The sequence below is a fragment of the Balearica regulorum genome, chromosome 3 (genome assembly GCF_011004875.1).
Source record: "Balearica regulorum gibbericeps isolate bBalReg1 chromosome 3, bBalReg1.pri, whole genome shotgun sequence".
Taxonomy (NCBI): Eukaryota; Metazoa; Chordata; class Aves; order Gruiformes; family Gruidae; genus Balearica; species Balearica regulorum.
In genome coordinates, this window is record NC_046186.1 from 102,304,921 (window position 1) to 102,327,678 (window position 22,758).

Below are 22,758 nucleotides of genomic sequence, written 5' to 3' on the forward strand. Positions count from 1 at the left end.
GTCTCCTTCAGAGATGAGCACAAAGTGGAACATGTCACCAGAGCAAGGCTGTACTGTCCCTGAAAGGCTCTTTCAACCATCCACAAGGAGGACGGGTTACCTATTCGACAACATTCATGACATCTGGGTTTGCAGAGGGTGACATAATCAAGCCAAAAAATAACAAAGCAAGAAAGTCAATTACCTAGATCATGCAGTGCCACTGTATGCTGGCCATGTACGTACCTCAAACTGGTTCAGGAACTATCAGTATAATGGTCATCTGTGGAGGCTGAGAGGTCACTCAGGTCTCTTGCAGCATTAATCCTTCCTGGTGTCTCTGGGATAATGGAAAATAGAGAACGTTACTAGTAGAAAATAAGCATATGTAGGACAATCCTTGCACTTATTTCAGAGTTGTTCTGGCTTTTTGTAGTTTTGCAGTTTACTATAAATTAGGCCATAATCACCAGAAATGTCTCTGGGGTGGGAGTAAAGGATTATTAAGGTACTCCCTTTTCTTGCCTCCAACCCCTTTTGACCCTCTCCTGTAGCCTGAGATCCCCGCCCCTCACCGCTGAGTCAGCAGGACACATCACATGAACGATCCTCAGCCACTTCGGTGCAAAATCCTTGGGCTTAGTTTAAATGGCTGCTGAACAGAGTTTAAACTGTCCTCACTGCAGAGCCCTTGCATTGAAGCCGTCACACAGTATGAGCTACTGGTGTTGTATGCCTATCCACCTTTCTTTCCCTAGACAAAATAATCAGAGGGCTGGAGCACTTCTCCTGTGAGGACAGGCTGAGAGGGTTGGGGTTGTTCAGCCTGGAGAAGAGAAGGCTCCAAGAAGACCTTTCAATACTCAAAGGCGGGTTATAAGAAAGATGGGGACAGACTTATTAGTAGGGCCTGTTGCGAGAGGACAAGGGGTAATGGTTTTAAACAAAAAAGGATAGATTCAGGCTAGATATAAAGAAGATTTTTTTTACAGTGAGGGTGGTGAAACACTGGAACAGGTTGCCCAGAGAGGTGGTAGATGCTCCATCCATGAAAACACTCAAGGTCAGGTTGGACGGGGCTCTGGGCAACCTGATCTAGTTGAAGATGTCCCTGCTTTTTGCAGGGATGACCTTTAAAGGTCCCTTCCAGCCCAAACCGTTCTACAATTCTATGATTCTATGACAAAGAAGCCTCATCTTGGTGGGATCTGAACAGAAGAATCACTGACCCTGACAAAAAAAGGTGGTGAAATGCTCAGAGCACCACAATAAAACTGCCATCAAGTCACTGTTGTGTGTCCTCTACTGGTCTAATGCCCAGTGTAAGTCAGAGAAGCATAAAAGAGAAGTCTTTGATGGCTGCAAAAGACAGTGCCCTTCAAGTAAACAACTGATCACCTGGCAATGCTCAAGTGAAGAAAGAAACAGTGACTCCAAAACACACAGCCATCTTCTACAGTCAAACTGAGACCACTTGCAAGTGCAGGATGGCTGAAATGAGGGGTTTACTCAGCACAGGGTTTGCTTGCTCTGCAAGAGACACCTCCTCCTGAGCAAGGGCTGCAGAATCAAGCACGAAAAATGGCGTAACTGCTTTTCCCTGGAAAATTCCACCCAACATCTGCACAGCAGCTGGACTTCCCAAGTCTATTATCTCATTTCACTGACCTGAATGGATTTGCTCTCAGAACAGTTGCAGATCTGTATATATCACTCATGGCTTGATTCACCATGGTTTACCTGAAAGAAATAATAACTAGCTACATGGTCTCCCCTCTTCCCACCCCCAAATGCTAATTAATTTATGACTGAAAAAAGTGGCACATGAATGTTACTTTGGTCCTTTGGTCCAAAACATTAATCAGTTCTAAAAATCCAAACTGCCAGTCACTTCACAGTTCAGAACACTACTGGGGAATAAGTTCTACTTCTGTCTCATTCTTTCCATTACCAGAGCCTTAAATAATGTTTTTTTCTACAGGTTCAGCCAGAGAGATGCATCACTAATATATTGGCCAAGCATGGGCACTCTTACTTATCTTGGGCAGTTCCTTAATCCAAGAAAGGTCCCATAGGAAAAAGTATGAGGTGTTTCGCACGAAGTAAAGACATCAGGCAGGCTCTGGCACCTTGAATTTGCAGGTTTTGATCGAAGATCCAGAGCCCCTTACAACAGCTTTGCCATCTCTGTAACTCAAAGGCCATTAATAGTTTTACCACAAAACACTTATGCCTCTTACTGAAATGCACATACATGCTGACAAGTCCTCAGCAACGGGGTATTTTATATGAAGATTCAGAAGTACGAAGAACACATTCAAGGCAGGTATAGTATATTTCCAAGAGGCAATTTTACGGGGGTGTACCTCCTTACGTGCTTAATGGTCACAGCTAGGTTTGGAATGAAATGTCACGTACTTTTTCTCTTATTTTTTTAACTTATTGCTGTTTATAACCCTTACACTCAGCAAACAAATCGGGCCATTCAATTCTGCGTTTTCTAATGACGGCATCCTTTCTTCTTTCTCCCTATAACAAAAACGCTTTGAAGTCCTATGCCGCTAGTTACAAGTATTCTGATATTTCCCCAGCAAGGATGTAATAGGAGCCAAAATAAGCCTCCAGGTGCCAATATTGCACCTGACAAATTAGGCACACGACTGGAAAAGGGTGGGCCCATCCTTCTGCTTCATGTTCATTTCCTCTCATTACCACATTAACAGGAAGTAGTTGGAATGGAAAAAAAGGCTTTCCTTAAAGACCCGAACTATCAAAAGGCCTGGAGCTGTTTCTCCTTGCAAACAAAAAACTTGGAAGCCAGCTACGTCCTATGATTTGGAGCTCATTTACAGTGACTTATTTAACCCCTACTGACGGCACGATGAACAGGATGTTATGATTTATTTAACACTTAAAGCGGGTGTGAGAACAAGGTGGATGGTGCCCTTAGATGTAGTCTTTTCATAATTTATTGCGCTAAGTGCTTAATTTTTCCTCAGGGAAGCCTTTGATAGCCAGCTGCTGCAGTGTGGTTAAGTGTGTGCATTAAGCTGTAAAGCAAAAATATTAATAATAATACTAAAAATAATGACTGTAACAGAAGTTATTATTTCGCATAATAATAACTTGCACATACTGCTCAGCTGGAACTCTGAAGTGATACCCCCACACCAACTGAATTGACTTGAGGACATTTAATGGAGCAACATAAAGAGTGTTGAATTTACCTTGTGAAGACTTTAGCTGCGCAATCTAGCCACAAACACAAAGCAAACTCACTCTCACAAAATGCCACACGGCTCCTAGAAGGCCACTGGAGAACTGTAACAAAGCTGGCTAAAAAAAAATAAAATTACTAACATCTCCTATGCCGGTACCACAGGGGACTTTGACCAAGAACAGACTCACAAAAAATGTTATGTCTGACTGGCTTTAAAGTTGAACTGCTGCTTAATAATGTTGTAGCATGCCTCAGAGGGTTTATCTTAAAGCACCTACTTTTGAATGGTCTGTAATCTTTATCTGGAATACAGGACCATCCTTTAGAAACCGTTTTTATGTCAAAGTTACTCAGTGAAATAATGCATAGATCTTCTACCCTCTGGAGATCAGTGTTCAGCTCTGCTTCATGTCATTACATTGAAGGCCCTTGGTGACTTTAGCAAGCAAGATCTGTAGGAATGCTTGCACCTGTGGATAAAGGACTTCAACCTTGAACGATAAATACATATTTCTGGGTTGTTTTTTTTTTTCCTCTTGAGCATGCATGTGTGAGTGTAAGTTGCATTTTAATATAGACAGGCAGGTAATACATTTCACTTTTAGGAGATGAAATAACGATTTTAGCAAATTACATTCGTCTCTTTAATCTTGTATTTCCATGCACACTGAGTTAAATGTTGTAAAACTATCAATTCTGTCAAAACCTAACAGAAAGAAAACAAGAAACCCTGCAATCTTAATGTCCAAACTGACTGGTGATTATCAGGAATTAAATGTGCAGGAATTCCAAATCTTTTCTGATCGGAGATGTCTAGATGACTTTTGTTTTTCCATAATTGTATGAGGTTCCTACATAGTATTTAAGAATCAATTATATTGCAATTGATGTAATTAACTCTAATAATCCAGTAAAAGTCAGTAGGAGGGCTATTCAAGTCAATAGAAAAGAGGGACTATATTATGAAGGTGTTATTAACCTATACAGATTTTTACTAGACATTTCCTTTTCTTACATAATAAATATACAGTGATGAGGAAGGCTGTCATTATAATTTAACGGGAACAATGGCTCATCACTTTCTTTCCTGTACAAGCCTTAACTAATTCTACATACGGTGTATAAGTAAAATGAAGTTAAATGAATCTCGCAAATTAGCTATTAATCATCCATCAATCATCTGTTGCTCCATGATTAAAATCTGTGTTGCATTCAGAGCTGGGAAAGGTATTTGGGGAGTGGCAGGAGCTGCATGTACATCTTCCAATTAATTTATTCATGCACTTCCATTTTGCATTGCCAAGGATACTTACTGAAACCAGTCCTGAAGTCAGAGAGTCTCCTGAGGAGAGTTCCAGCCCTTCCCAGGATAAAGCAAAACTCTCATTTACATCTTTAGAGGCGTTGCTCTGGCTTTAAGCATTGTGGCATACGAGAACCTCATTCATGCTTCTGAATTCAGTCAGACAACTCTTTTGGGGGAAAGAAAGCAACATTATCAAGTCAGGGAAACTGAGGCAGCGGCCTGCCATGTGCCATGCAAAGAGATGAAGAGAATTCCTCTGTCCAAGATCCTAATCTCCTGTCTCATGCTCTAGGCTTTTTGCACTGCCTGATGAGGCAAAAGGGAGTTCTGCTTGAACACGGCTATTAAAATCGGGCTTTTTAGGAATTTCTGTCTTCACCTTCATCAAGCTGAGCATAAGCCTTATCAGATATGGAAGACTGCATTGATCTCATTAGCAGAAGTGCTTGTCTTGGCAGTAGACAAAGATCGGTTGTCTGTGCTACCATTATTCGATGTATTAGTTGCCTTCTGTGTGGCTGGCTATAGGTGATCCTCTCGACTTGCACCTTGGCAGCCTCAGTGCGGGCAGCTCCTCATGGCATCATTTATCTCGCCCTCAAAAACTGCCAGGGACTTCTGTGGGCAGTTCCAAAGCACACCCACGTACACAGTGACTTGGTGAGATACTGCGACCACTTCCCTAGAGCTGAGGTGATCAAAAGAAGTACAGAAGGCAAGGACAGACAGTGTTTTATTTATTCTGGAGTCATTTAAAATCACAATAAATATTGAATGACCTGGATCCTCTGTGCAGTGTCACTGAATCTATGCAAAGAACGAGGCTGAAACTGAGGAGAGGAGATTGGTTTGTCTGCTGATAAAGTACTTAAAAAAAGATCTTGGGAAGAAGGAATAATTTTTGCAAGTTCTTTCTACACAGCCCCCTCTCCATCTTTGTTCACATGTTCACACCGCTTCAGGTAAGACGTAGTATATGTTCTTAACTAAAGAAAGAGGGAGCTGCGATGTTGCAATAAATACAACATAGAGGAGTCCAGTAATGCTTTGTAACTACAGCGTTGATTTTTTTTTTTTTTTTAAAATCACAGCAGTAGGGCAAGTGCTGTACAGATATCAATAGTTGCACCACAGCTGACCTATGTTGCACAGAATGAATGAGCTTTGACTATAGGAACACAGATAGGCAACCCTGCTGACTCCTGCTGAATAAACCTATTGTAAAGCTGGCAAGCAACATCCTTCCAGGGCTCTTGGACTTGTGGCTTCATCTAGTCTGGGACTCCTGAGAGCGTTTTTATCTAATAACAGCATCACACTTTCCTATACTGCTAAACACAGAAGACATTTCTGATGTTCGCATTGCAAGCTTCACTCACGGAGTACTTGATTTGGTGGCATTTGACAAAGCCTTTGCTTTAATACAGGAGCCAGTTCTGTGATAACAAGGACATAGATGGAAAAAACAGTGCTCCATGAGGCATTAAACCTCTTTTTTTCTTGTTGTGGGTCAAAGCAAAATGCCCACAGGTGTCACACAGCCCCACATACCAATAATTAGTTCACCACAGCAGGCATATCTCACCGCAAAAGCTGTATTTTGAAAATGAGATCTTTTCTTTTGGGAGAATAGCGATGCCTCACTTCTGGGCATGGGCAGTCAGGTTACGATAGGGTGCAAGCAGAACGCAACGCCGCCTGCTGCAAGCGCCTCCCTGCCCTGCACCACGCCAGTGCCACCTGAGGAGCACACGGGGCGGGGGGGGGGGTCAGGTACCTTTGAAACCGCAAGCCCATGCAAACAAGCTGTGCCAAAAATGATAGACTGAGAATTGTTAAAGTACAGCAATTCAGCAGTCAAAACTTCCTTTATTTAAATCCCCAAACACCACTTAGTTATATAATAATCTCAGTTCTTTCACGCTCCACAGGCTTGCCTTAAATTGTCTGGAGCAGCTCCTCAGCCGTCACAGATAGTCCCAGCCCGCAGAAGGCAGTGGAACTGGGACGCTTCCCACCAGCTGCTGCTCTGCCCCGACTGCAATTGCATTTCACACACAAAAGATGACAATAATCTACAAAAAAACCAAAACAAAAAATCCCCACCATCCCCTCAGTTTGAATTATCATCTGCAAGAAAAGATTCCAGTGTTCGGCCTTCCATGGAAAATCAATACGGTCTTATCTTTATTTTTTTTACTTAAAAAAAAAAATACTTGGGATGACAGTATTAGGTAGCACTGTGAAAAACAACTAAATATAGCAGTACATCATGGTGGGTGTGAATGGAAAACAAAGGAGTCAGGAGCCGAGCTCCTGCTGCTGTTACGTCACTATAACACCCATAATTATGTTATTATGTACACTGCCCACTTCAACTATATCTGGACACCACTTACAATGATAAAAATCTGATTAATAACATGACATATAATCTTGGTTTCTTTGATGAGCATTAACTTCTGTCTTCTATATTCTTTTTCAAACAGACAGGATGTTTGTTTTGCCTCCCTTCTACAGGGAGTTTGGAAGAGTGAACGCACAGAAAAAATTAAAAAGGGTGATTTAAAATCTCATTGCTGGACTCATTTTATCTCGGTGTAAAAACTTGTCGAGCCACTTCTCAAGCACCGCTGTGCATAAATTCTCCTCCTCACAAACACCAAAAATTTACAAATACTGCAACCTCCATATAGAAATTCAGCTGGACTTAGCTGTACAACCACTACGCCTTTTTATCCTGAGCACCACAGCTTTCAAACTTAAAACGCCTTTGTACCAGGTACCTCGGTGGAGTGGCCGTCGCTGCTTCCCAGAACTGGGAAGTATCGCATGGCACCTCAGGTGTTTCTTCTGGCAGCCCCACCACACCCTTTTTTGCTGTTTGTGCCCCAAAAAGAACAGTACCACAAATTTCTACAACTACACTAATGTTTGGACAAAAAGTGAAGTGTTTTAAAGGCCCTGAGACTTTTTTTTTTTTTAAATATCTAGAAAGTGAGGGGGGAAAACAAAGCTGACAAAAATATGAATGAAAAACAGTTTCCTCCAAGATGAAAGAATTTTTTTCCCCTTTAGCTAAATGAATATTGAAAAAACGTATATCTTACTATGTCTTCAGCCCCTGAGGTTATCCTAGCTGGTTTGTTTCATGGTTCACCAGGAAAACCCCTCAAGATATTTCTAAGATAACTTAAATGTCTGACTTTCATCTACAATAGAGGAAATCTGTATTGCCAACAGCTTGTTCTCAGAATTCCACCTTAAAACAGTTTTAGTACCACCAGACCAGAAGGGTTTGATGCCAAAGAGCTGTTCTGTCCTATTGAAAGCAGAGAATGGCTTCCTCTGCAATATGTACAAAGAGCAAGGAAATTTACTCAATTAATGTGAAACACAAAATGGCATCTGCCATCTGGAGATGCACACAAAAGCCACGGACAGTCAAACACTTCTTAAGACTTTGGCATGTAAAATTAACATATTTTAAGACTTAAAGGGACATGTGAACTCCTAGTATGCAAGGATTTCTTTTTTCTCACGGCAAAATAAAATATACAATAGAATATTTCCAGTGTAATGTCCCAGAAACAGCAGTGCTAACCACCTACAAAAATTTGCCTCTGACATCAAGACTACCATTTATATACTGTCGGATGGGAATTGAGCGGTTATTTATTCAAACATGCATTTTTAGACAATGCACAGAAATACGCTTTCACTAAACTTTGCAACTACACTAAAGTGTGCTCTCTTCCTGAGACCAGTGTGAAAGTCTTGCTGTTTCTGCTTGTGTGTGACACTCTGCAACCAATCTGGATTTATTTTTCATTGCAAAAACAGACTGATGCTGACTAGTCAAGTTTAGTGCAGATTCAAAGTGTATAGAAAGGGCTCCCTTTACTCCAAGCATTTTAAAGTATTCTTTTCTTGAATAAAATGAAGAAAGTTCAGCTCCAGTGCCTGTTCCCTTTTGTGTATTAAAAAAACCATACTGCTTTAAAAAACCCCATGACATATGGTATCTAAGTGGTCACCACCATAAATTATTCAACCTCTGCTCACTCCACAAACGTAAATCTAACAAAATGCAAAACCTGAAGCCTCGCCGCCAAACTCACGGTCGCATATCCTCGGCGGTGTCCTCGGCACACATGTGGCCACACAGAACCGGTCACTGCTTCCAAAATTTTCATCCAGACACCCACTGTGATATACAAATTTACCTGCTTTTTACTCTACTTGTATCCTCCGTTTTGGCACTCCCCAGCATCACCTGAGCTGAACCCCCTCATGTTTTACGGTACTGCCCTCTCACCCCGCCTGTTAGGTGACAGCACTAGTTTCACAAACCCCGACTCATGCATCATGCTGGAGAAAGGCTGATAAAAGCAGACAAGAGGGGGGGAAATTAAATCAGTTCCCGCTTAGGGGTGTGTGGTTCCTGCACGATGTTGCTCAGGGCGATCAGGATGCGTGCACAAATCTGACACATTTGTCTTACAAAAGTAACCTCGAGTCAGGCACCCCACAACTTTGTGGTGATTTTCCTAACTTTCTTTTAGTGGATCTCTTTTTTTTTTTTTTTTTAAGCACCAAAATGAACATTTTGTGAGTACACGAGAGAGTTGCTTCGTGGAGGAATTCAGAGCCAAGGACACCAAACCTGCAATTACTTACTTGTGGGAATCGTGATAATGTAGCCAGTACAACACAACAAGACTAGACACATTGCACACATTTGTTCAGATGTGTAGGAAAAGGGTGGCAAGAAGCTTAGCGGAGCTGGAGTATTAAGGAAGGAGTGTTAGATGAAGCAACTTCTTCTTAAACAGTGACCCTGTCACTTGCTTTGCAAGTTTCCTGTTTTATTATACTGACAAAGCTTTGGTTTTTAAGAATTTGTTTTACTGTTTAGTTTTTTTAGTTAAAGGACTCTTAAAGGTAACCGGGTAAAAACCCTTAAGACGAAGCAGAAGATGCAAAAGATATCATTCCAGCATCAACATTCACATGGCCCATACATTTTGTGCTATGTTTATAGCAAAAAAAAAAAAAAAGTACATCAAACTGTACACTTAGCCAGAAAAAGAGCGCTGAAAATGCACTAAAGCATCATTTAAATTTTATTTACCAATTTGTTGATTTGTGCTTGCGTTTGTGAGCATGTGTGTGTGTGAGAGGAGAAACAGAGACAGAGACACAGAGAGAGGGAAGAAAATGACTCATGCCTGACCATGTTACCATGTAAATGGTCGTAGTTGTGGGCTTCCCTGGGGGAATTTGTAATACCACAGCAAAAATCTAGCTAGCCTGCAATTACGGTGCCGGCAGCGAGTCCCTCCAGCATGAGCCGTAATGTCTGGCTACGGCTGGTGGGAGCGTTCTGGCTGTGCCCCCCCACCGGCAGCATCCTGGGCTGCGGGGACCATCGGGTGGCTGGCAGGGGGCGAAGCTGCTGGGACAGCCCCACACCTCCAGGCAGGCAGAGCTCTCCCAAAAACCGCTTCCCACAGGGTGATGTGAAAGATAGAGTGTAGAGACCAGAGCTGCTGTCCAGAGCTACCGGCCCAAGACTTTTCAACATCACTGAAAAAGAAATATATTTCAAATGCTGTTTAGGAGGCTTTCGTGCACAGCTTCTCTCTTAGCACATGCCTATACATTTGCTGTATGATCCCCAGCCATCCCCTCCCATGGCAGAATCCCATCTTGTAAAAGAAACCCTCACCGCCACTGATGTGAAGGACTTTGCGTTAAAAATAAAAATACAGTCCTCAGCAAAAAAAAAAGAGAAGGGTTCCCGGGTGAGGAACGCGAACCCATGCCAGTGACAGACTTGAAGTGCAACATGATGGAGATGCTGCTGTAACCGGACAGTTGAGGGATGAGCTGGGGTTTCCAGGCATGTCATGGGGATGACATCCCACTGCTCGGGGGGCCGGGGCCGCTGAACCCGCTGCTGGCCAATCCTTGGAGTGTCACTTACATGAGCTCCAAAGTAATCTTCTGGCCCACCCTTCAGGAAAAAGATAAGATGTCATGATCAGCTAATAGGAAGTGACAAGAAGAGATAAAATGGATGGGGAGGGAGGGAAGGTTTCGGATTGAAGAGGCATTATTCCTTCCTCTAATGCCAACCCTGCTAACTATAGGGCTGAGTTAATTAACAGGCTATTTGAACAATTTAATCCATTTTTGCATATAGCATTAATTTTTCTACAGATACATATAACACAATTAACCTGTAGCTTTTTAAACAATCATACATTGCAATCCTTTCAATCTGGTGGGGAAAACATTGCACTTTTACAGAAAAAGGGATTTAATTAGGGAAAAAGATTGTGAAGAGTCTTTGTTCATCCAGTGTTCCAGCCATAGCTTTGCATCTGGCACAGGAACCCACTACCAAGACATCTGAGCACCTTCCAGAAAACAAAAAAAAAACCCGGACACCAAAACCCCCCAAACCAACAGGAAAGTATCAAGTTTCTGGCTTTCCTCTCTCTTTTTGGGGAAGAAAATCCTATCTGTCAGACTTAGTTCACTTGTAATTAAGAAATCTGCTTCACTCCCTAACGAAATGTTAGCGCATCACTTGACAAAGTCCCACTGAGGACAGAGCAAGAGGTTTAGGCTGGAAAATGCTTGTGAAGTTTCTCCCCAAGTGGCACCTCTAACGGGGGGGGGGTGTCACGTCCTACCCCCTGCAACCACCCCGCCGCACACGCACAAAGCCCCCCCGTCCTCGGTCAGCTCCGCAAACTGCAACAAAAACCTACTCAGAAGTGCCAGGCTTTTAAGATCATAGCCCTGCCGTGATGTTAATCAGTTTGGTGGGGGGAGAAGCGTCCCTGGGGGGTGCAAAGCCCAGGACAAGCGGTTGCGATCTCTGCGCGGCAGCCATACGAATCACAAGTAACAGCAGCGAGCTGCTGCCTTCAGTGGAGAGCCGAGCACGTACTACGGACACAAAAAGGCTCCCTTTACGCCGTAAAGAATTTGCAGCTTAACCAAGCCGCAATATGTTTTGAAGCTTTTGCCAAAAAGTACAAAAACCTGTAGTCAGTGTAGCTAAGCATTTGATAACAAGCGTGGTTTCTTCTGCTCGACATATTTTCCTGGTGTATTTGTTTGTAAAGGTAGAGATAAGTATAGTAACACAATCTGTTCTTTAATATCATGGGCAAAGAAAAATCACTAATCACTAGCTACAACAGTTTACAATCTTTGTGAGAGAGCCGCAAGTATATGTTTATTTTTTTCTTCTAAATATCTCAAACGGAGCCTGATCCTGAAACCCCTTCCCTCCAATGACGCTTGTCTGCAGTAATCGTACTAATGACAAGCAACTGCTGATGTAAGGAAAGAAAAGAAGATGAGGCTCAGATTCCCTATACAACGCTCGTAATGGTTATTTTCACTAACGATAAGAAAGCAGACTTGTATGTGCAATATCACAGAAACAAGCCATTCTGCCCCTATCTACAATTTTGACGGTTATCTATGGAAAACGAGGACTTAAAAAACTCTTAAGAATAATTATTAGAAATCATAGCCAAAATAACATACATCAGCCTTGATTAGTTACATGGAAAAGCAGCCTTAAATTGATAGTTTAAAAACAGGAAAATTAGCAGTATGATTAAGTATGAATGGCTAATAAAAAAATTTTTGCTAAAACAGATTAAGGTTCAGATCAGGGTCACAAAAGGAACTGATTGAGGAAAACTGTCATTTTTGCTGGGACTCGGTAGCTGGTTTAGCAGCCCTGTTTCCTCTGAATCAGAGTCTTGTAATGAGAAATTACACTGCTGGGGTTAATAAAGACTTGGCACGTTTGTTTACCCCAAAATTTCAGTTAAAACATTGCGGTCGAAGAAAACGGCAAATTCCTTCTCTGCAAGTAGATGGAAAGGGATCTAAGTAAGCTAAGTAACCTCTAGTAAAATATAAGGTGAATTTACGCTGTAGTTCCAGTTCTTGTGTTTGCTGTAAATTCACTCCAGGAACAAAAATCTGTGGGTGACCCAAAGTCCTCCTGTTTCTTCCAAAATAAACAGCTTCTAGTCAGAGCGCCACAGAGCCCCGCTAGCAGGGGCTAAGCGGAGAAGGGCTCTACTAACAGGGTCTGCGATTTGCCTTTCTGCCAGCTTCGCCCCTTCTCGGGGCGGATAACCTCCAGGAGGGTACGTCTCTGCCCCTCTTTCCGTCCTGAACAGGTCAAGAGCTGAGCAAAGGCCTCGGATCCACAGGCACGGTCTGAAATTCAGTGTTCCCAAGGGAAAGACTTACAGGGAGACTTTTCCCAGGCAAAGCCCATCCTCCTGCACGCAGGCACCAGTGGTCCTCAGCTGCGAATGGGATAGTGCTAGTGCCTAGAAGCCGTGGGCACCGCTGACCTCAGGAATTTCAGACCAGAAGCAATCATTTGGATGCAATTCCCCTCTGAAAACGACTCTATTTTCTTGTTGTCCCACTTGCAGGGAGCTGGGGTGACTCCCAAAGAGGCCAAAGAGCTCGCGTGTGAGTGTTACCATCGCCTCACAATTTCATCTTGTCCCGATGGCGCGTAAGAGAAAGAGGGAGGACCCACAGGCGTTCAGGTGGTTATTCGCCACCTCGTGCTCCCAGTCCCGCGGGACCTCGGTGCCGCCGAGCTACGTGGCAGCAGCACAACCAGCTGCCCTCCGGAGAGGTTTCGTTCGGGGCGTGCAACGCTACACACACGTGTGAGTCCAGGCTCCGTGGGGAGCACCGGCTCTCCAGTAACGAGAACTTTAGCATCAGCGAAACTGTTCAGCAATATCCCCTGCTTCACGGGTACGGTGCTCCAGTGAAATCAGTCATCGTGTGTATAAGTTGGGGACTACAGGGGGGTTGGGATTTTTACTTTTTGGGTATTTCTCCTCCTGGGTTGGTACTTTGCACAAGGGGGACCTGGCACGTCTGGCCTGTGACGGGAGCTGTCGCAGCCCTCCTGAGCAATGGGTTGCTGCTTGGTGGCATAAGCTGTTGTTGTCATTATTACTATCGCCAGGCCTGATCGGGGTCAGCAAGCCAACGTGAGAGCTGTTGTATAACCCCGTAATAAAAAGACAGTCCTTGTCCCAGAACACACTCGGGCTGGTTTTCTGACAAGCTGTAACAGGTTCTGCGGCGGCACCTTTTCTGTTGCTAAATAAAGAACTTCTGTCTTGCAGAGCCTAAACCCATTGCTGAAAGATTGAAAGGAAAATGAACTAATAGGACAAAGGGGCTGTGTGTGTGTGTGTGGGGGGGGGGGTGTTCACCGTTTGTTTGTTTTGATCTTAGTTGCAAGTAATTCACATGGAGTGGAGTGCACTGACCGTCAGAAGAAAATAAGTACTCAGTTTTAGAAAGGACAACTGCTTCAGACCAAGCCGAATGCAAAATCATCCAGATAAGATTACTGGGCCAGAAATCACATTTTTATTAGTACATAAAATACATGTCACTTGACAATGAGTATCTGCAGTATGGAGTGAAATAACTCTCCAGCAGCGAAGTCAATATTTAAATCAATATCTCCGGTAAGGAAAATATCTTACTCATTGATATAGATTGGGTTTTTTTTCCTTATGAATCTCTCAGGAGGTAAGCAGCATTTTTCTGTTGTAAAAGCAACTAAACAGTATTGCCAAAGAGGTCTGATCATTCCTAGAATTCAATAGCACGATGCTCTGAAATTATTAATGTTGTTATAAATGCTATTTGACCTTTATGTCAGGGATATATCTCCTTTCCAGAAAAAGGCACCTACATTATTTTGGCCCCGATGCCGCTGAGTGCGAGCCCAGTAACTTCAGCGGGAGCTTAGGGCACTCCGGGATGAATTTTTTACACTATGTAGGCACCTAATGATTCAGCTACTCAAGCCTAAAATCCATAAGAGACGTTAGTGCCTTCGTGTTAATTGCTGCGACATCCTCCATCCACTCCAGAGAAGCTGTGCAGCACTATGAAAGGTTCACAGATTGCCGAGGCCAGAAAGAGGGTCGGCGTGCGGAGCACGCCCCAGCGGCGTGCACCATCACCTGGGCTAAGGGACTCCCGGTGATGTACTTTGCGTTACAGAGCCATTATAGACAGGTAAAGTATATCATGCTCGAAGCAGAGCGCTGCCCCCTCTCAGTTTATTGTTTTAAGCACCTTTCATGAACTCAGGCTCACTCGTTTCTTCTCCTTTTGACCTTGTGATAGTCTGGTTCCTTCCTGCGACGGCATAAAACCCCCAAAGGAGGGGTAAGGATGATCCCATCTTTTCAGAGAGGAGAGAGCCGTGACTTTGCATGGCTTTGGGACGAGGAAAGTGTTAAACGCACATTTCCCACCTCTAGGAGAGACACCCTAACTTGTAGGCTATCCTATGAAAGATGGGAACTGACACCACCATGAGGACATCTTGCAAAGAAAGCAGTGCTGAGCTCGGTGCTGCCGGAGCTGTGCGTGGGCTCCTGGAGGGATTCCTACACAGCCCTGTACGTAGCTGCTCACTCAGGGGTGGCTCTGGCAAGCGCAGAAGCAGCGCTGTAGCACCTCGGGAGCGTATCTCCTGAGCTGGATGAGCTACGGTGGCGGTTTTGTATACAGACACCTAAAGTCAGCCTATGCTCTGCTTTAGGCTCCTAAATCCATTGGCTTATTCAGGACCTTACAAAGCATCTAGGCACCTATGTCCTACTAAAATGAATAGTATAGCACTTGCAACTGTTTTGAAATTGTATTAGATGCCTCTCTGCCCCTGAAAAAATTGTTCCTCAATGCCTTGCAGGACCAAGTCCGTCGAGATGACAGATCATATGCATGCTTCGGATAATGCGAATGATCTGGGGTTTTTTAAGAAAAGATGGGTTCTTAAAACTGATGCTGTGTAACATAAAAATAAAATAAATCAGTGCACCAAAAAAAAAAAAAAAAAAAGAAAATTGTTTTCCCCAGGTTATAAACCCTCTACAGAAATATCTTCCTCTTTCTTAAAAACACCAACCAACCAAAACCAATGTAAAAGTCTATAAAATCAAACTACATTTCCTGTTCAATACCAGCTTTGATTATTCAGCAGGGTAGGATAGTTTTAAACTATCAAATGCGCTTCCTTTCCTTCTGCTTTATGATTTTAAACTTCCTAAGACTTATAATGCAAGTACTACGACAGGGCAACACAAAGTATTTTTCAATGTGCTTTTAACCCCTCCACATGGAGGTTGCTGAAACAGTTCGGATCTTTGAACCACGCCAGGGTGGTGCTGGCTAAGAGCTGTCACTCTCTGGCACCTCTTCCGATATGATTAATAGAAAGCAAGCTGCGTCGGGATTAGTTTTTGTACAAGACAACAGCGTGCATCCCCAAAAAGAACAACCCGGACAGCTTCTCAAACTTTGGTTTTGAACTCTTGTCCGGCATCGCTTTAGCCCACGCTGCAGGTAAGGCATGCTTTGGTCAAAAGAGATGGAAAAATATTCAGGGAGGTAAGCGGTGACTGATTTAACCAAACCCGTACTGAGCATAAACCCGTACCAGAGGAACGGACCAGATTTGAAGCTAAAATCAGCTTCCATCTTGCAGCCTTTCCTCTAGTACAGTGTAAATCAGGACCTGCGTTTGCCAGAGTTTTGCATTTGACTTCTAAACAGAGTCGGCGATTACACCTCCGGGAGGTGCGACTGCGCGTGACATCAGGAGAGTTCGATGCCGATGGGGAGCAAAGGGTTTTCTGACTCGCGAGAGACGGATCCCTCCTCAGCAGGGTTGACGTGACAAATGATCACAAGGCTGGGGTTTCCAGAGTCTGCGGTTTGCTCTGAATTAATGTACCGAGGGAATTCCCATCCCGGCAGCGTCGATCCAGCAGCGTGCACAAGCACGGGGCCAGATCACCAGTGGGTGTAAACTGGGATGTCTCTGCTGGATCTGGCTGACATCCGACATTCACATACGACTTCTGAATGGAGAATTAAGAGGAGGAGCGGGATGACGTACCCACGGCGTTGCTAATGCAGAGAGGGATGAAAGGGAAACTGGCAAAATGTCTGCTACCAGAGAAACACCAACGCTACCTCTGTCGCCACAGAAGGATTCTCCCAGGAATCTGGGAGAGGCATAAACACGGAGCTTTGCAAAGCTCCTGGAAACGCATTTGACCTGACGGGCCTGGTGAAGCCAGGTACCCAGGGCCACGTAAGGTTGGAAGTGACAAGAGGTCACAGCCCAGTGGCAGCTGCTTGGATGAGAATTTCCTCATGCGAAAAAGCGAGTGGAAATGTTTTCCCCGTCCCACCAGCCCAGGGGAGGGTGCAGGTTGGGGAAGAGCAAGGACCCTGTATGAGACAGAAAGATGTCACAGCAGCTTACGCTGGATGCAAACTATGTAACTCCCTCCGTTCCCATGGGTCTCGAGGCTTTTAGGGGGGCTCTACTCAATTTCTTTAAATTCAGCCTACAGCCTCATTTACAGCAGAGTGCTCCTTCAAGGCTGCCCAACAGCCAGGAAACCCTAATCAATCCGGATAGCTCTCTTATTCAGCAGACGGGGAGTCGCACATTGTTTAGCTTGGGAAGGCAGAAACAGTTAATCTTAAAAGCAATCTGGCAGAAATGGGGTTTGGGAACCAATTCACCAAATTTACACAGTGGTGTTTAAACGGAGCAGGACATTAGCTGATACTCAGTGGGCGAACTTAATGGCCAACGCCACTCTATCAGCCTTTTCCCATGAAAAACCTGCACCCTAGGTGCTACCAAGTGCTAATTTGTTAAGAAAGCCTTAATTGAGTGACAGTTAATTATTGACAGATTTGAACTACTTTATCTCTCAATCAAAACCTGGCTCTGTCCCAGGCAGCAAGCAATTTACAGCCACAAAGGTAAATCTGGCCACGTGCAAGCTTTTTATGCTGAAGCCTGATGGCTCTCCCTCCCCCACCCCAAGTTTCTGTAAAATTTCTCTCTGAAGCAGCCGATGATCCCCTGGTGATCACCAGCCCACGTCAAGGTGGTTACCCTGCTTAACCCCACTTGGCACGGAGTGGGAATTACCAAGGGGACATCCATCTGGAGCTGCCTGAGATAAGAGGTGTCCAGTGTTAATAAACAGGCTTCCTCTACACCTCAGCAGGGCCTTCCTTTTCTAAACAGTCTTCCTTTAATGTTGTAAAATGTTTTTTCCATTTACTCAACCGATCATGCCTTTGAGGGGGAGGGCCAAGGTAAAGAGAGAAGGGTGGGAGGAGAGGAGAGGAGAGGAGAGGAGAGGAGAGGAGAGGAGAGGAGAGGAGAGGAGAGGAGAGAAGAGAAGAGAAGAGAAGAGAAGAGAAGAGAAGAGAAGAGAAGAGAAGAGAAGAGAAGAGAAGAGAAGAGAAGAGAAGAGAAGAGAAGAGAAGATTAAGACTCAGTATATGTTTCTAAAGAATTTAGACACCTGCTTTTGACATGAAATTACTAATGCTAAAAGTTCTCCCAGCCTGGCTACTTTGCCCACCTTCTGCACACAAGCAACATGTGATGTCAGAAAAAGAGAGACAGAAAAGCAAGCAGTAAGGAAGGAAGGAAGAAGGAAGGAAAGAAGGAAGGAAGGAAGGAAGAAAGAGAAAGAGAGAAAGAGAGAAAGAGAGAAAGAGAGAAAGAGAGAAAGAGAGAAAGAAAGAAAGAAAGGAGATGGAAGGAAAATTAATATATCAGAAAGAAAGAGAGAAAAGAAAAGAAAAGAAAAGAAAAGAAAAGAAAAGAAAAGAAAAGAAAAGAAAAGAAAAGAAAAGAAAAGAAAAGAAAAGAAAAGAAAAGAAAAGAAAAGAAAAGAAAAGAAAAGAAAAGAAAAGAAAAGAAAAGAAAAGAAAAGAAAAGAAAAGAAAAGAAGAGAAGAGAGAGAAGAGAAGAGAAGAGAAGAGAAGAGAAGAGAAGAGAAGAGAAGAGAAGAGAAGAGAAGAGAAGAGAAGAGAAGAGAAGAGAAGAAGACGGAAGGAAAAAGAATTTCTCAGTAGCAGAAGTAGTAACCGCAGCAGTAGCAGAGTCATTCACTGCAATATGTCTAAACATTCATAAATGTTTTATGCATCCTAAAATGCCATGTACAAGGGATACGGCATCCCAGTGAGGTTAATGAATGAATGAGGTGCCCTTGAAGGTTAATTTGCACAAACAAAAGGTCAAGGGACATCTTCAAAACAAAATATTGATTAAAGCAAGTTAAATGTTTTGACTTGAAGGAGACACGAAGGATTAAAAAGCAAAATAAAGCAGTATGGATAAGAAAGAACAGGAAAGAAAAAACACCACCCCCAGACACAAAGGAAATGGTAGAAAACATATCTGAATCAGCTAGTCATCTGCTAACAAGCTGTAAAGATTTCCAATGACAAGTTGTCACATTAGTTTAGTGAAACTGAAGCAGCACTTATCCCTTTTCCTGTGCTTAATCTCTCAGGGAGCTGCACAGAAACACGCTACCATGTTTAATAGGATTAGTTTAGTTCACTTTCTCCTCTCTGGAGAGTGTGAGTTGGGTTTTTTTATTATTATTTTTTAACAATTCTATTGCCATCAGTACCAGGTTCTTGAATTAAATTGCACTCTGCTGAACCACCTAGGTTGCATTCACTCTCCAGGTTAAAGGCATTTTCTTGCAAAGGTTTCCCTTTTGAAAGGAGGAGCCAGGGCGAAGGGAAGCAAGGAACTGAGCAATTCTAAATTCAGCAATTACACACATCGGGCACCCGGTTCTCCTCTTTCTCATACACACACGCTGATGACGCTTCATTGATATCACTAGGGTTATTTTTAATTCACATCAGCATAAGTAAGAGCAGAATCAGGCCTTTGTGGTTGTGGGGTATTGTTCTTTTTATGCATGAGAGTACCTGGTTCTTCCCCACCCCTGCAAAAAAAAAAAAGGAGGGACAAAAAAGAAAGAAAAAAGAAAACCTGCTATGTATTCGCAGCCCCATTCTCTCATTTAGTTGGAACAGACACAGCAAGAAAAATGATCAAAGAAAAGGCAGTTTCAACAATATACCCCTGTCACTTTCAATTTTGTTGTCAGACTCCAAAGGAACAGAGGAATCACCCATGGTCGTGGGCACACTGCAAAAGTTTTCCTAAGTTTCTTGCATCTGGGGTTTTTTTTTTCCCCCTTAAAGAAAGAAATGCAAGCGCAGAAAGCTGTCAGCTTGCAGCAAACCTTCTCTCTTCAGAGGCACCAAAATTTGGAGGAGGATTTATTTCTGATGGGACAAACCCTGCAGCTGAACATAGATCTGATAACCCCCGTATCTGGAGGAAAAGTAGTATTTTGACGTGAAGTTGGTGACACACACCAAGTGCTAGGCAGAGGAGCAGGAGAACCCACAGACCAGAGCACACTCAGGCTTTGAATCCAAACTTTGTTAACATGGATTAATTTTTGGTGGGATCCCAAACGCCCATCAGCAAGAAAATAAACCTTCTAATCTATTAATGACCAAGAAAAGGACCTGGTGACTACCTTATGATTTACTAATTACTAGGAAAAGGACGTGGGGCTTCTACAGGAATCTGAGGACAGACTGGAATCCGCTACAGTTCACTAGCAGGGACCGCGGTTGCAGTGGGTCGGGGACTGGGGGCAGCGAGGGACAGAAACAGCCACGCACCCACTCAGGGCAGCAGGAGGCTGCCCCAGCGCTGCCCAAGCCACCAGGCCCTGGAGAAGGCACCAGGGATGACTTTGCTCACTACAAACCCTGAATGTGAGCTGCTGGTACGAGGGAACCCCCGGCCCCTTCTGAGGGGTTGAATTCTGGAGTAAGAAGAGCTTTTCCTGCAGCTCTAAAATTTGGGTGATGAGTGGGGGATCACTTTTGCTGCTGAGCTTTGAAACATCAACTTGCATTCCTTAAGAGGCTGCCCATCCTCCAGGACTGAAAGAGAGAAAGGGTCTGGAGCATTCGGTGCCAGAGCGGGTGGGCGAGTGGAAAGCATGCATTTCATTCCACTTGGGCTTACTGGTGTGGCACGTTGCAGGGTCGGTGTGTTTAGACTTGAAAAAATTACAAGACGTGGGGCTGGAGGAAGGTAACCTGCAAGGAGCTACAGCAACGAGGCAGCGGGGCCCCCCGGATGGTAGGTGGGAGCCTGCGCACATGGTACCCACAGCTGGGGCCAGGCTGGGTGCTGCAGCTCTGCCGAGTGACCTTGGGGACTTCGCTTCATCCCCAGTGCCTCAGTTTCTTTTTTGGGTAAATCAACAGTGGTTGAAGTTGAGAGCCGGTAGTGACAAACTCAGTGTCAGAGACAGCTATTAATTTATTTAGTAGCGTTTGCACGATTTGGCTTCACCTCTACATGCATCCTGCTGTCCTTTAAAAAAAAAAAAAAGGAAAGAATTCAAGCGAGTCATTCACCCGCCAAATTTAGCCTATCTCCCCCTGCGTCCAGACACACTTCTGCACCCTTGTTCCGCAGCCCCTGCAGCACTTACAGCTACAACGGGAGGCTGAACATGTCACCCCGGCAAGAGCAAGCAGGGAGCCAGCCCTCCCGCCGCGGCCGGGCCGGGCCGGCTGTGCCGCCTCTCCGCGCCCGCGGAGCGCAGCGCAGCGCCGGCCGCCTCCGGGGCTGCTGGCCGTCGGGACGCCGCTGCCCCGCCGCGATGGGCCCGGAGCCCCTATTTCTAAATGTGTCCCGTTATTAAAAGCGCTGGCGGAGAGGCCGTCCCGGCGGGCGGAGGCTCCCGCGGGCTGGGGGGGGCGCGTCGGGCACCGGGCACCGCTCCGGGGCGGCCCGGCGCTGGGGCTGGGGAACGAAAGGGGCAGCAGCGGAGCGCACCGGGGTGTGCCCCGTTGCACTGGGGGTTTGCGGTCACCCACGGCGCTGCGGTGGTCAGCGCCGGCTCCGGGACCCAACGCACGGAACGGATTGCGAGGGCGCCCGGCCGTGCGGGACTGCCCAGCCCGGGAGGAGCGGGGCTCTCCCACTGCCGCGGGGACGGGGGCGGGCAGCGGTGAAAGCAGCCCCGCGGCCCCCTCGCCCTGCACAACGCCGGGACGGGGCTACCACCTGCCGCCGTACCCGCCCCGACGTGCCGGGGCTCTGTCCCCGGGGAGGCCGGCGCTGGCGGCGGCCCCGAAAGGCTTCGCCTCCCGCACCGGTGCCGGACCCTGGGGCGGGTGTAACCGGTTGTGTCTCCTCGTGATCCGCCGTCCGGGGCAGCGGCAGGGGGGGAGATTTATTTTTTTTAACTCCGGAGCAGCTTCCCAGAGGCAGCTCCGGCAGCGCGACGGGGCCGTTTCGGCCGGTTCCGAGCGATTTCTTCGTGATCCGCCGGGTGGGTACCTTGTCACATTACCCACCCGCGTTAGTGACCCCGCTCCCCGCCGCGGAGCCACCAACGGCCCCGAAGCCGCGACCAGCCCGTTCCCCGCCGGCGGGCCGCGGGGAGAAACGCCGCTGCGGGGACCCACGCGTCTCGGCCCCGCGGGGAGAGGCGGGCAGAGGCGGGCAGTACCGGGGGGTGGGTTTGCTGCCAAACTTTGTTTGGGGAGGCTGGTCCTCGCAGCGCGCCCCGCCAGCCCCGTGGGAGGCGGCGGGGGTGCCCGCACCCACGCGCGGGCCTGGGAACCGCGGTTCCCCCCTAGTGAGACAGATCCTTAAGGCGGAAAGGGGAGAAGCGGAGCGGCTCCCGGCGCCTCCAGCAGCAGGGCGGGCAGGGGGCGAGGCGCGGCCCGGCCCCCTCGCCGCTGAGCACGGAGCTGCGGCCCAAGTTTTGGCAGGAGCCGCCCGCGCCAGCCCCGCCTGCCCTCGCCCCGTCCCGTCTCTCCCCTCCACTCGGGGCTCCCCTTCACTCGGGGGTCCCTCTCCCGCCGGCCCGGGCTCCCCGCACGGCAGCCCCGAGGGGCGGGCGCGGACGGGCGCGGCGAGGCAGCGCCGTCCTTACCTGGCGCCGAGCGCCCTGCAGCGCTCCGCTGCCGGCCGGCCGGCCGGCCGTCCCTCCGCAGGGCGTTATTCCTTCTCCTCACTTTATTCCCCTGCCGCCTGCGAGCCCGAGGCTCTTTTCCTACGGGAAGCCTCGCCGCTCCGCCGGCAGCAACCGGCCGAAACCTCCGCGGCAACCGGGGCGGGGGTGCCGGGCGCTCCCTGCCCCACGCCGCGGAAAACCCGCGCTCACGGCGGGACTAAGCGCGCCCGGCAGGCTTTGGTCTGGATTGCAGCCCGGACCTGCTGGGAAGATCCTATTTTGGACACCCCCCCCCCCCCAAA

General features: G+C 46.3%; 1 long non-coding RNA gene across 2 annotated transcripts in view; it reads right to left on the reverse strand.

Moving 5' to 3' along the window:
* LOC142601107 (uncharacterized) overlaps positions 1–22,691 on the reverse strand; it is a 64,472-nt gene extending 41,781 nt beyond the window's left edge. For both annotated transcript variants that reach the window (XR_012834710.1, XR_012834711.1), the window contains exons 1-2: positions 22,436–22,691; positions 226–319 (exon numbers count right to left, since the gene is read on the reverse strand). This is a non-coding gene — a long non-coding RNA (uncharacterized LOC142601107). The remainder of the gene's footprint in view (positions 1–225; positions 320–22,435) is intronic.
* Between the last annotated feature and the right edge of the window lie 67 nt (positions 22,692–22,758).